The sequence below is a fragment of the Globicephala melas genome, chromosome 4, assembly GCF_963455315.2.
Source record: "Globicephala melas chromosome 4, mGloMel1.2, whole genome shotgun sequence".
NCBI classification, from domain to species: domain Eukaryota; kingdom Metazoa; phylum Chordata; class Mammalia; order Artiodactyla; family Delphinidae; genus Globicephala; species Globicephala melas.
The window spans coordinates 13,470,592-13,484,141 of record NC_083317.1 but is presented as its reverse complement, the minus strand read 5'-3'; the positions used below and the strand labels follow the sequence as shown (position 1 = coordinate 13,484,141).

At 42.1% G+C, this 13,550-nt stretch overlaps 1 protein-coding gene across 7 annotated transcripts in view; it reads right to left on the bottom strand.

The window, feature by feature from the left end:
• Nucleotides 1-13,550, bottom strand: part of TIAM1 (TIAM Rac1 associated GEF 1) — a 397,588-nt gene that overhangs the window by 139,994 nt on the left and 244,044 nt on the right. For all 7 annotated transcript variants that reach the window (XM_030880742.2, XM_060297858.1, XM_060297860.1 and 4 more), the window contains one exon: nt 6,599-6,776. The gene's annotated coding sequence lies outside the window, so the exon portion shown is untranslated. The remainder of the gene's footprint in view (nt 1-6,598; nt 6,777-13,550) is intronic.

The following is a 13,550-nucleotide window of genomic DNA, read 5'->3' as shown; positions in this document are numbered from 1 at the left end:
GACTACAAGTGTTCTATGTGTGATGAGTCAATAAACGTTCATGCATTTTAGTAACAAAAGCAAAAAGCAGTCATCAGCACTTTACCAACATAATCATCACACAGTCACTAGGTAAGAGGGGAAGGATTAAGGGGGAGGAGAACAGGTTGAAATGCAAAAACTGGGCTAGAAACAGAAAAGCAGAGCGTCAGAATGAAGGTGCTCGACTGCAAGCTGGAAAATGTTACCATTTTTTAACTCATTACACTCGTTACTGATTTCCTTATGTAGAATGTTAGTGGCCCCAAATAGCTTGCACTTTCTGGGGGTAGTTAGTGGGAGGGATATTAAGCAGGAAGTAGTGCGCAAGACTGTAACATAGGAACAGTTCTCCGAATTCAAACCTCAAGTCTTACACTTTCTTTCCAATGGTCTAAGGTCTGGCTTCCTGGCCTGCCCCAGGGCCTTTGCTCATGCTCCATCCTCTGCCTGCAACCCTCCAGCTTTCACAAATCTACATCTGGCTCACTCTTTCCAGTTTGTTCCGATCTTGACTCAAATATCACCTTCTCAGAAAGGCCTTTCCTGGCGTCCCTATCAAAAGGACAACCCTCAGAACTCAACATTTCTTATCCCTCTTCTTTGATTTTTTCCCCCTCCTTAGCATTTATCATAATTGTAACAAAAAATGTGTTTCACTTACTTACCTTTTTTTTTTTTTTGGAGTATATTTGCTTTACAATGTTGTCTTAGTTTCTGCTGTACAACAAAGTGAATCAGCTGTGTTATATATATATCCCCTCTTCAGCCTCCCTCCCACCCACCCCCATCCCACCCCTCCAGGTCATCAAAGAGCACCAAGCTGAGCTCCCTGTGCTATACAGCAGCTTCCCACTAGCTATCTATTTTACACATGGTAGTGTATATATGTCAATGCTACTCTCTCAGTTTGTCAAACCCTCCCCTTCCCCCTCTGTGTCCACAAGTCCATTCTCTTCATCTGCGTGTGGTACATATATACAATGGAAAATTACTCAGCCATAAAAAGGAATGAAATTGGGTGACTTGCAGTGATGTGGATGAACCTAGAGTCTGCCATACAGAGTGACGTAAGTCAGAAAGAGAAAAATATCATATATTAACGCATATATATAGAATCTAGAAAAATGATACTGATGAACCTATTTGCAGGGCAGGAAAAGAGATACTTATCTTTTTTATTCTCTATCCTTCCCCACTAGAAACTAAGCCTCAGGGGTAGGACTGAAAGTTTGCTTGTCTTGTTTATTGCTGTATCTGCAGTGCCTAGAACACTGCCTGAAAGACAGTAGGTGCTCAGTGGAAAAATACTGCATGAATGAATGAATGAATGAAGGACAAAATAAACTTTAATCTAGAATGTAAAAATTCAAACTCATGCAACTACAACAGAAAACAGATGAGAATGTTAGCACAATGTGAACTAGGGAAAACACACATTGGCCTTAAATATGCCAGCTCTTCTATATCAGAGTGCCTAGACAACACACCAGTTTCCAGGCTGTGTGCTGTTCTCTGGGTCCCTTCCACCTGCAGACCGGTGCAGGTCCCTCACTCCAGGCCACTGGGTTTGGGATCACCCTGATCTGTGAACTGAGTTGAGGGCTTCAGCTTGCCCTGCTTCACTGTACTCCCCAAACTTCAATTACCTGGGCAGCAAATTAAGGCCTTGCTCCTGTCTCATTTCACTTAATTCCCACATTCTTCCTCTTTTTGCAGCTATTCCCTCAGAAGTTTAGGAAAGGGGTTTGGAATCGAGAGGATACATCTCCTCGTTGTCAGGGTAGACAGTGCAGAACTGCTCAGCCTGAGATGATCCAGAGAAAATGGGGGCAAAGGAGACATAGTGACATGATGGGAAGGGGTCATCTGAAAGTAGATATCAGAAAATCAAGAGATTCTCAGGGCCAGAGACCAAGGACACTAGAGGGAGTGTGACTTTCCCATTCTTCCCAACACCATGATCTTTCTCTTTAAGTGAGGAGTTAAATTTTTCAAGTACTCATAAAACTTCCTTTAAATCCCATCAAATTAAATACTACTATATAGCCGATTATGTTAGTTGTGTACCTAGACTAACTTTGTTGGACTTACAAACAAACTGGACTTACGAATGTGCTCTCAGAATGGAACTCGTTCGTATGTAAGGGGCTTACTGTACTCATTGAAATAGTTAAAAGGTATCTTAAGGAACTTTATCAATAAGTACAGGCAGCACTATATACAATAGCCAAGACACAGAAGCAGCCTAAATGTCCATTCACAGGTGAATGGATAAAGAAGATGTATCTTTATCTATCTATCTATCTATACACACAAACACACATACACAATATGGAATATTACTCAGCCATAAAAAAGAATGAAATAATGCCACTTGCAGCAACATGAATGGACCTAGAGATTATCATACTAAGTGAAGTAAATCAGACAGAGAAAGACAAATATCATACGATATCACTTAGGAACCTGAAAAAAAAAGACACAAATGAACTTATTTACAAAATAGAAATAGACCCACAGACATAGAAAACAAACTTACAGTTACCAAAAGGGAAAGGGGGGAGGGATAAATTACGAGTTTGGGATTAACATATATACGCTACTATATATAAAATAGGTAACCAACAAGGACCAACTGTAAAGCACAAGGAACTATATACTCAGTATTTTGGAATAACCTATAACAGAAAAGAATGTGAAAAAGAATAGATATATATATGTATGTATAACTGAATCACTGTGCTGTACACTCAAAACTAACACAACATTGTAAATCAACTATACTTCAATTTAAAAAAAAAAAAAAAGGTACAGTCATTAGAATGGTTTATACATACATCTGGTAGGTGGTCCTTTCTCAGGGACAGCTTTTATAAATTTATTAGCCTACTAAGCCTTATGTGATAAAATAATATAGAACTATTCACACACACTGGAAAAAATGTCACATTCCTGGCTTTGGTAGTTTACTGCAATTATGTACGATGCAACCATTAGGGGAAACTAGGTTAAGGGTATACTTATTGTGTACGATTTCTATAATTATTTCAAAATAAAAAGTTAAAGCCTTAACTAACTGGAATATTCTGGTTAAATGAAATTTTTGTTTAAAAGTGAGGATTCTTCAACATGAAATGTTTTTGAATCCTCTTTTTCAACAAGTTAGGCAATAAAAAATAAGCATGTATTGAGCATTATCTAGTATAATACTATCAAGAAATACAAAGTAAACCAAAACAATGGTCTATAGTGAGACTAAATAGAGAAGTAGAGTTGATTAACTAGGGATTGGGCTTCTGTCTCTAACACAGTATGAACAAAACTGAAATGCTAATGTTGGTACCAGCTAAGATGAAGTTAAGACACCACAGCTGATCTTTCTCCCAATGATAAATACTAAAAACTCTGGACCAAAGGAAAAACCAACCACCCGAGGAATTCCAAAGAGTAAGCAAAAGCAGATGGATTGGGGGTGGGAGTCAAAACCTGAAGAAGCCACTCTAACAAGAGTGAGTTTCCCATTTTTGTTTTTATTACTTTACTCTTCCAACCTTGCATGGAGGGTAAGCACACAGTCCAGCTGTGGCACAGGCAGCAAAAACTCCCGAGACATACCCTGTCATTCTAGCCAAAGAAACTAAGAATAATGATCCCTGCAAGTCAAAGAGTGAGCGGGATCTCAGAGGAAAAAAGAGCTGGAGGAAACAAATCATCTAATGCTATGTACATCTACACAAGTCCCAGGCTCACCCCTCAAGTGCACATACCTGGGACTGACCCAAAGCAAGACAGCAAAGGCTTTGAGAACTGAATTATGATATAAACCACAGCCCACCTCCCAGTCTAGCTCCCAAGTGGCACCTGTGTGGAATAAACCTACAGCTTCAGAGCAAAGGCTTTGAAAACTGAACTGACATGAGAGTCACCACCCACAGGAGGTCAGACAGAACTTGCCATCTGAACCTAGCCAGGTTGATTACCCGCTAAAAAAGCAAAAAAGAAAATTCAACGTTCTCTAGATGATTTTCACAGGACCTAGATTCTCCCAACATAATACTCAAAATGTCCACAATGCATTCCAAAGAACCAGGAAAATCTAACCAGTTCTCAGGGGAAAGGACAGTCAATAGATGCCAACCCCAAGGTGACCCAGAGGTTGGAATTATCAAACTTTTAAAGCAACTTGTATAACTGTGTTCTCTGAGTAAAGGTAAACACTCTTGAAATAAATGAAAATTTTAATTGCTTGCAACATCTATGCAAGATCACCGTGAACATCAATTATTATACATGAGTGGAGAAGTACAACACAAATTAAAAAGAAAGGAAAAACCTGTATGATCCAAGCTATAACATAAGCTGAATTTTTCAATCATGCCAATGTGAGGTTTTCTTAGTACTGCATGAGAAAACATTCCAGTTAATAGAAAGCCACCCATGGTCAAAGTCTCTGGGCAGAGAGAACAAAGAAAAATACTCTACTAGTTTTAGTCAGAGGGAAAGAAGAGGGAGAGAAAGAAGAAGACACAAGGGAAACGAGAAATAACCTCATCACCTTGAGATCTAAGGAGGTTATAATAATATTTTTATGGTTTAGGATGTCTAATTCCCTAGATGAGACCAGAAGTTCAAGCAGTACTCCAAACAGATGACAGAATGCCCCACCCTTTAGCTGAAGAACAGGAATGTTCCACATGATCAAAGCCCAGCCTTGTGGGTCAGCCTGCCAGGGCTTGCCCTGTTCAGGAGTAGATCATCAAAAAGATAATTCTACTATTAGGGTCAAACATCTCTGGAGCAAAACTCTTCTTATTCTCAGCAAGTCAAAACTTACATTTGAGATGCACATCCAAGATATTGGCTTTGAGGAGATTAAAAATTTAAGAATGTTAACAATATTTTACTTTCTCTCTCTCCCTCTCCCCGCCACCACACACACAGGAAGACGGAGGGAAAGGGAGAGGAAAAAAGAGAAAGAGAGAGAGAGAGAGAGTGAGAGAGAGAGAGAAGGAATATACAGACGTATAAAATATTTTTAAGTTACTATCCTCGATAGAGTGATTATGGGCAATTTTAATTTTCAAAATTATACTTTGTTTATTGTATTTTCCAAAGTTACACTAAACCTGCAATTCATTTTAAGGAAAGAAAAAAAATAAATAAATGCTTTAAGTTCCTAGGTTTCTTGGATAATTGAAGAGAGTAAGGATGGGGGTACCACACTGACAGCTACAATTAAACAGCACCAAACCCAAACTTAAAACAGATGGCTCCAGAAAATTACCTAAGATAAAGAAAATACTATGGAGCTGGAATTTAATCACTCTTTCTCTATGTTCCAATGGCACTTTGCTCGACCTCCTCACAACGTGTCTGTGGCATGGTTATTTGTACACTGACACACTTGTCTGGCTTTGTATGTAGACCCCTCGCATTTTATTATAATCTCCCGGTGGCAGGGACCATGCCTTACTTGTTATTACACTGGCCATTTAAATAAGTTAAAGTTTCCGTACAGCTCTTCTCAATGGAAATGCTCATCACTCAGATTGCCTATAATAAGGGTATTCCAAAAATATAAAATATTAGAGCCCATTAGTGGGCGCAAGATGACCCAACTTATATTCAAGTCAAAAGTTAACTATTAAAGCAAGGTTTCTGTTGCTGATAAGGGCACTGTGAAATCCAAGCATAAGGCATCTAATGATGTATATAAATTATGATTATTATTAATAAAATTTTTGACCCCTCCCGAGGTATTTAAAAACTTATTAAAATAAACGTAATGATTACCCTTCTATGACTTGAAAACAGACCTCCAAAACTGCAAAAGAAAGGATGAAATGTATTTATTTCAAAGTTAAATTTGAAGCAAAAATCACAGGACAACAGATTGCAAATTTAAAATTAGATTCTAGTGGGAGGGTTTGGTTTCAAGCCTGTTTTTTTCCTACTGGAGGCTGAGCCTGAAGACAGGATAGGGGGGTTGGGGGAAAAGAGCTAAGATTAAACTGAGACAAAGTTCTGAAAGTTTTTGCTAAATCTTTACAAACCCATGAAAAGCGTTTTGCCAAGTCACACACAAATACCCCTAACACAGGAGACTAAACAGGAAAGTTTTGCAACAAATAAAAGATGATCTTTGATTTAGAAAGATTATGATTTTGACTGTATTTATTTTGCTTTTTAAAAGATTATCCAAACTAGAAACAAAATATATCATTGTTTTGAAGTAAGATTTTGAAGCTGGGATTGCCTTTTTCAAACACAATCCCATCTAAAGATGGCAAAGCTCAGGAATAAATGTAGAAGATCCTGAGGGCAATTCACAGGGGGAAAAAGACAGGTACCTGCTTTTGCTTTTTTCTTTTTTTTTAGTTTTAATGCTAATACTTTTGACTTGTTAGATGGGTGTAACCTTAATCCAAAAAAAGTGACTCCAAATTCTTTCTTCCACAAGCTACATACAACACAGCAATGGCAATTCTGCTAAAATGTATCTGTCTCACCACCTCTGAGGCATCACCATTAATCCATGGGGATATACACAGGCTCAGATACACATACACAAACTTACCTTACAAGGCAACAGTGGTTCCCAGCCCAACTTGCCCCAAGAGCACTGTGGCATTTAGATATTGAGATTGGAAATGATGTCAGGATGAACAATGACTGGGGCTGGGAAACGTATCAGCACTGGCCCCTCGGGGTGGCCATCACAGTCTCATCTGAGTCTATGAGAATGTCCCCAAAACCTGGAGAGGACAGAAAAAGAGAAAGCAAATGGTCAGCCAGAACACAGGAGATAGGAATTTTCCATCGAGCCCATTTACGTCAAGTCTCCAACATCCATTTTGTGTGAAATACCACACAAATACCAGATTGAACAATGCCACATTTAGCTACAGGTATAAAATAACAGACATAATCAGATAAATCAATAAACACAAGCATATTTACAGTCACGGTAATAAAGAACCTGACAAACTCAGTTATTTTATCATTTTCACCTAACTCTAAAGATGAAGGTATCGCATAACAGAAACAGGTTACTGGGAAATGGTGTCCATGGTTCCCTCTTAATGTTTAAAAAGTCACAACAGAGATGAATGAAAGGAAACAAGGGCATCTCAGTTATTCTCAAAGTAGAGCTATATTTACCAGAGAAGTTGAAGAAAATGCTAAGACAGTTAAACAAAAGACCAAATTCAGTACATAGACCTTCTCATCATATACATATTTTCAAAATAAGTTCCACAAACAAGCAGTATTAATGGTCTTTTTTTTCTAAAGCCTGCCTTCTGAGGTGAGACTGCAGATGCTAAAGACAGGAGAAAGCCCCGAGGGCTTCCTTGGGGTGGCTGCCCTCATTCCTCTCCTATGGACCATTCCTCTGTGGGGCTGCCCACAGGTGGCACCTATGTCTGCTGGCTTCATCAAGGTGGGAACCCGAGGACTTTCCTGGTGACACAGAGGTTAAGAATCCGACTGCTGGGCTTCCCTGGTGGCGCAGTGGTTGAGAGTCCGCCTGCCGATGCAGGGGACGCGGGTTCGTGCCCCGGTCTGGGAAGATCCCACATGCCGCGGAGCGGCTGGGCCCGTGAGCCATGGCCACTGAGCCTGCGCGTCCGGAGCCTGTGCTCCGCAACAGGAGAGGCCACAACAGTGAGAGGCCCAAGTACCGCAAAAAAAAAAAAAGAACCCTCCTGCCAATGCGGGGGACACGGGTTCGAGCCCTGGTCCGGGAACATCCCACATGCCGCGGAGCAACTAATAAGCACGTGCGCCACAATTACTGAGCCTGCACTCTAGAGCCCGCGAGCCACAACTACTGAACCCACGTGCCACAACTACTGAAGCCCACGCGCCTAGAGCCCGTGCTCTGCAACAAGAGAAGCCACCGCAATGAGAAGCCCGTGCACTGCAAGAAAGAGCAGCCCCCGCTCGCCACAACTAGAGAGAGCCCACGGTCAGCAAGGAAGACCCAACGCAGCCAAAAATAAATAAAGAAATAAAGGTGGGAACCCAAGATGACAAACAGCTTGCACAGGACCACGGAGAAATCTGCCTCCTGGTGTAGAAGGCTGCCACACCAAGACAGTAAATAAATAAATATATACATCCATAGAGAACAGCACAATAAGTGAAGTTACAGTTCTCTCTATCTTGGAAAACGTGCTATTTAGCCGTAAACTTGGTGACTCACGCTTGCCAGGAGAGGAGCAGAGCTCTCAGCAGTACCCCATTATTACCCTACAATACATGTCCTTCCCATAATTCTCCCACTGCTGTCCTGTTCCCTCTCTTTCCCAGGCATCCTCCTTAAGCTGATCTCTGCAAAGTTTTAAATTTTCAAAGCGGTTCCTGAATTGCTTAGGAACTGGCAGAAATTAATAAGCAACAGCCCATTTATATTGAAATGGACTCATTACAGTACCAGCTGCCAATAATTTGCAAGGCTGGTTTCTTGCTGGCAAACCGGGCCTTGCAGGCGGCTGTCCTCCACCTGCACAACGGAGGCTGAAAATGCATTTTTTTTATACTTAAACAAAAAAAAAAAGTCCATATTCTACTACCAGAATTAAAATGTTTCTCTGTTATATTCTTCTAACCCCTGAGCAGAAAAACTACATGGGGAAGAAAGTGAAAGTTACCAGGCATGGTTTATAAAACATGCAGGAAAACAAAACTCTTTATTGGCTATGATTTTTTTTTCTGATTTTGGTGGGAAAAAAATTTTTACCTGTGAGCCTGGCTGTGGAACTGACCCCCGATACAGATGGATGAAGAGACACATAGCGGTTCTTTGCAATCAGCAGATATGCTAAGGTTGCAGGGTGTCATCAAGCACTCAGTACGTATCGAGCGCTCACAGTGGGTTAAGTCCTCCATGGCCTTGTGAAGGTATATACCACGGCAACCCGAGAGCCACCAGGACTCCAGGTTTTCTTTAAGAGCTGCAAAGAATTCAACTTCATCGGGAGGCAGCTAAGCACCAAACTCAGTGCTGGGAGTTCAAGCCTGGAGTCCCACTACAGGCGTCAAATCACAGCCTTGCCACTTACTTGCAAGGTGATTTGAGGCAAAGTCTGAATGTCAATTTATTCCTCTACAAATGGGGATAAGAGTTCCTAAGCCATTCTGTTGATACAAGCATTAAATGAGATCATCTATGTTACCTAATTAGCTTAGCGCCTACCCCTTGGTCAGTTCTCAATAAATATCAGCGATTATTTCCACTATTATTCAACATTTGTAAATGCTAAGGAGGATGCTACAGAAGGGCCACTATCATGGGGGCTTCCTTAAAACATGGTACCTAACTCACTGAAACTGGGTCTATGTTCTAAGTTGAAGCTGGTCGCCTTAAATGTGTTGTGAGACAATAGGGGAATTCATTAATCCAGCTGGAAGATGTGATTGACTCAATTAGCCACAGCCCCCGCACAGACACAAACCACGTTGACAAAATCTGGCAGGACCAGGATGGCCTGCATTACATTAAGATGACCCCTAGTGAAGTGAACGATAAATGTGCCGCGTTTCACAGTCTCTCTCAGATTCGTCTCAACCCGTACATTCCATTTCTGTGTCAGGTGTCAAATTACCAGTTTTCACAGGGAAGTGTGTGAGCTGGAGGAGGGGAAGGAATTACCAAAACTAATCCCAGACTTCAGATACCTCAAAAATAGACAGGGCTCAGGAGTCCCATCACTCCAACCCGACAGTCTCATGTGAGATGAAAATATGACAACTGTCAGAAATGCGGTGTCCACGGCAGTTAATCCATGGCTTTTCCTACAATGTCTGCCACACCAGAACTTTCTTTTTCACCTTTAGGAAACAGTCATAAGAGGCATCCTGTGACTTTTAAGTGTTTGCAAGTTCCAGGAATCAAAGTGTATAGAGAGGGCTTCCCTGGTGGCGCAGTGGTTGAGAGTCCGCCTGCCGATGCAGGGGACACGGGTTCGTGCCCCGGTCCGGGAAGATCCCACACGCCGCGGAGGGGCTGGACCCGTGAGCCATGGCCGCTGAGCCTGCGCATCTGGAGCTTGTGCTCCGAAACAGGAGAGGCCGCAACAGTGAGAGGCCCACGTACAGCAAAAAAAAAAAAAAAAAAAAAGTGTATAGAGAAAAGGATATTGTACTTGCCCTCAAAATACCTAAGTTCATATACCAGGCTCTACTACTTACTAACTTAGGTGACCTTGGGTAAGTAAACTACCCATTGTGACACTTAGCAGGAAAAATAACGATGTGTAATATTATCTACTTTACTTAACACCTACCTGAAAAGGTTGTTATAAGACAGAAATTAGAGAATCAAAACAAAACACTATAAACTATATAGGACTACAAAAGTATGTTAATTCTTACGCTGTTCATGATGATTTAGTGCCCAAAAGTGTTTCATATGACTGAATTAATGAGAATCAGAAAGTTTTCCCCTTACCCTGAAACTTAAAGTGGTCTGGGAGTAGTAGTGTTGGATCTAAATCCTAAACACGTCAGAAATCCTTAATATTTTTATATGCAATAAGCACCAGAAGAATTTAGATTTTAGTATTCATATTTAGTCCAAAAATCAGCCTTGGATGAACAGACAGATGGATTAATCTAGGACACTGGAAATCTTTTAATGGTTCAGAAATTAAGGTTAAAGAAAAATTCATCAGTCATTTTCTTTACTTATGATTTTAACCATTATTATATTCAATAAAGGAGTCAGGGGACGTCCCTGGTGGCAGAGCGGTTGGGAATCTGCCTGCCAATGCAGGGGAAACGGGTTCAATCCCTGGTCTGGGAAGATCCCACATGCCGCTGAGCAACTAAGTCTGTGTGCCACAACTACTGAAGCCCGTGCGTCCTAGGGCCTGCATGCCACAACTACTGAAGCCCACATGCTGCAACTACTGAAGCCCGCACACCTAGAGCCCATGCTCTGCAACAAGAGAAGCCAATGCAATGAGAAGCCCGTGCACTGCAACAAAGAGTAGCCCCTGTTCACCACAACTAGCGAAAGCCCGCGTGCAGCAATGAAGACCCAATGCAACCAAAAAAAAAAAAAAAAAAAGGACTCAGGAGTGACTTCCAAAGATACATTATCTAAAATAGAATAGGAGAAATTATTACTGGAATAATAAAAGGAATCCAAAGGTTAAGACAAAGTGAAGGAGGGCAGAATCAAGGTAACAACGCAGACCCTATCAATCTACCCAGCTGGCTCAGTTTGACAGCAAGCTTTTGTTACGGCCAACTCATACAGGGAAAACAGGGCAGTTGTAAAATTCACAATGTCCTAATCAATTGCTCAGAAGAAGGACAAACGTTCTAGGTACCAAGATCAGACAGGAATTTCCACCAGTGGTCCTTTGAGGCCACTGTGATACAACGAGCCACGTTTTTTGAACCACATCCTTTCACATGGGCTCAGCGACAAGTTTCATATGGCTGATTCTTGTCTTCATAATGGATTAAAGGAAAAAAATCACAGTTCAGGGACAGAAGGTCTGAAAAGGTATGATCCTGAGTGGTAGAGAGGCTGCTTACCCTCCAGGAAAATCTCTTTAAATACCTGCTTGCTCTCCAAAGAGTGCTGGGCTGAGGGGTGGTAAGCATGAGGGAGATGGAGCTCTCTGGCTCGATGCCCAAGGGTAGCTGGCTTGTGCTACCAGACGGCCATACCTCACCTGGCATAAAGGGACAGTTCCATCAGGGGTGAGCTTGTCTGGTTTGTGTAAAAACTGAGACTGTGGGCTTCCCTGGTGGTGCAGTGGTTGAGAGTCCGCCTGCCAATGCAGGGGACATGGGTTTGTACCCCGGTCTGGGACGATCCCACATGCCGTGGAGCGGCTGGGCCCGTGAGCCACGGCTGCTAAGCCTGCGCGTCCGGAGCCTGTGCTCCGCCATGGGAGAGGCCACAACAGTGAGAGGCCCGCGTAACGCGTAAAAAAAAAGATGATCCCTCAACACAGATGAATGAGCTAGACAGGGCTTCCAAATTCCTATTCCCTAAAGCATGGATGAAATGGTTTTAGCCCAACCATGTTTTCCAAGGCAAGTAAAAACAGACGCCCAAATCAGCCAAACAAAATTCCTGAAAGTTCCCCTATCCAAAGACTGCCCTGATTTTGAGCAATGCAACTTCTCAGCATATCCAAATGCATCCCAAGGTAACTAAGTGAGGAAACGTTCACAGAATCGCTATTCTTAAGCTAGCTAAGTAAGTCGAGAAATTTCTACTAAAATGATAACTTTAATTTTAGAACAGTGAATCTTTGGCAATACTTAACCAACAGGTTCATCTGGAACAGACACGACTGTATTTCATAGGAGTCAAGTCAGTGCATTTCAAAGTGAAGTAATATATTCTTCCCCCCACTCAGGGAGATGTACCATTTAAGGAATGCTTACTATCTGACTGGCATCATGTAAGTGGCTTTAGACCAAAATACTACTCTTTAGTTTCCCCAGGTTCTTGGTGTTTATTGTCTTGCAACTATACTTGGACACTGACAAATGCCAATGCATACAACTCAACTCCAGCATTGCATCATTCACTACAAAGTGTTTGGAAACCACCAGTCACAAAGGGCAGTGTTACAGAGCTGCCATCAGATCTCCCAAACAGCCCCCGCTGCTTGGCTCTAAAAAGGGCTCAAAGGAGGCCCCAGCTTACTGAAATGGATTTAATGGGGTGTTTTTCAGGACAGACCACGAGAATCACATAATTTTTCAAAATTCTAAGCAGCATCACTCCTACTCAGAAGCCATGAAGCTACTGAACTCTTGAGAATTCCACCCACCATTCCAAGCGTAGTGACCATACGATGTGAGAGTTCAGCTCTGGGCTCCTGGATCAATTTCAAGTCTGAGTCAGGTGGAAAACGCACGCCCATGGCATTGTAAGAGAGAATGGAACAACTGATCTCAAAAGAAAATGGAAATGGAGCTGACTGCAGTTAACTTCTGATGCTGATGTCTGTTGTGGCTTACGTTAACAGAGTTCCTAGTGAGAGAACTAGGGTATCCAGGTGCCCACAGAGGACAGTGGGAGGGGATGGTACTCTGCTGCAGCTGCTTCCATAACTCCTGTGAAACACAAGAGAGTGTATAATCTTTCAACTGCACTTCAGAATAATCTTCTCGAAAATATAACAATGTCTTAGTTTAGAAGAGATTTCAAAACATGATCACATTACCCAACAGCATCTTTTCCAGACTCGAGTCGCCCAGGAGTCTTCCCTTCAGCAGACCTGCTTCCCATCCCCACATCAGCTGCAGGAGCCTCACTGAGCTCAGGAAGGGCCTCATTTCCTGAGATACCACACAGAGTGGAGGAGGGCAGCTCCTCTTTCACTGTCAAAGACTGAAGCTCAAGGAGAGGAATTTGGTTCTCATTTCCTCTGGCTATCCAAGGCTGAGGCTGAACCTGGAAGGCAGATAGGGGAGTCTCCATTCTAAAGGACACAGCCTTGGCCTTGTGTGAGCCCTGGAGAGGAAGGTATACCATAAAAGACGGGATACTC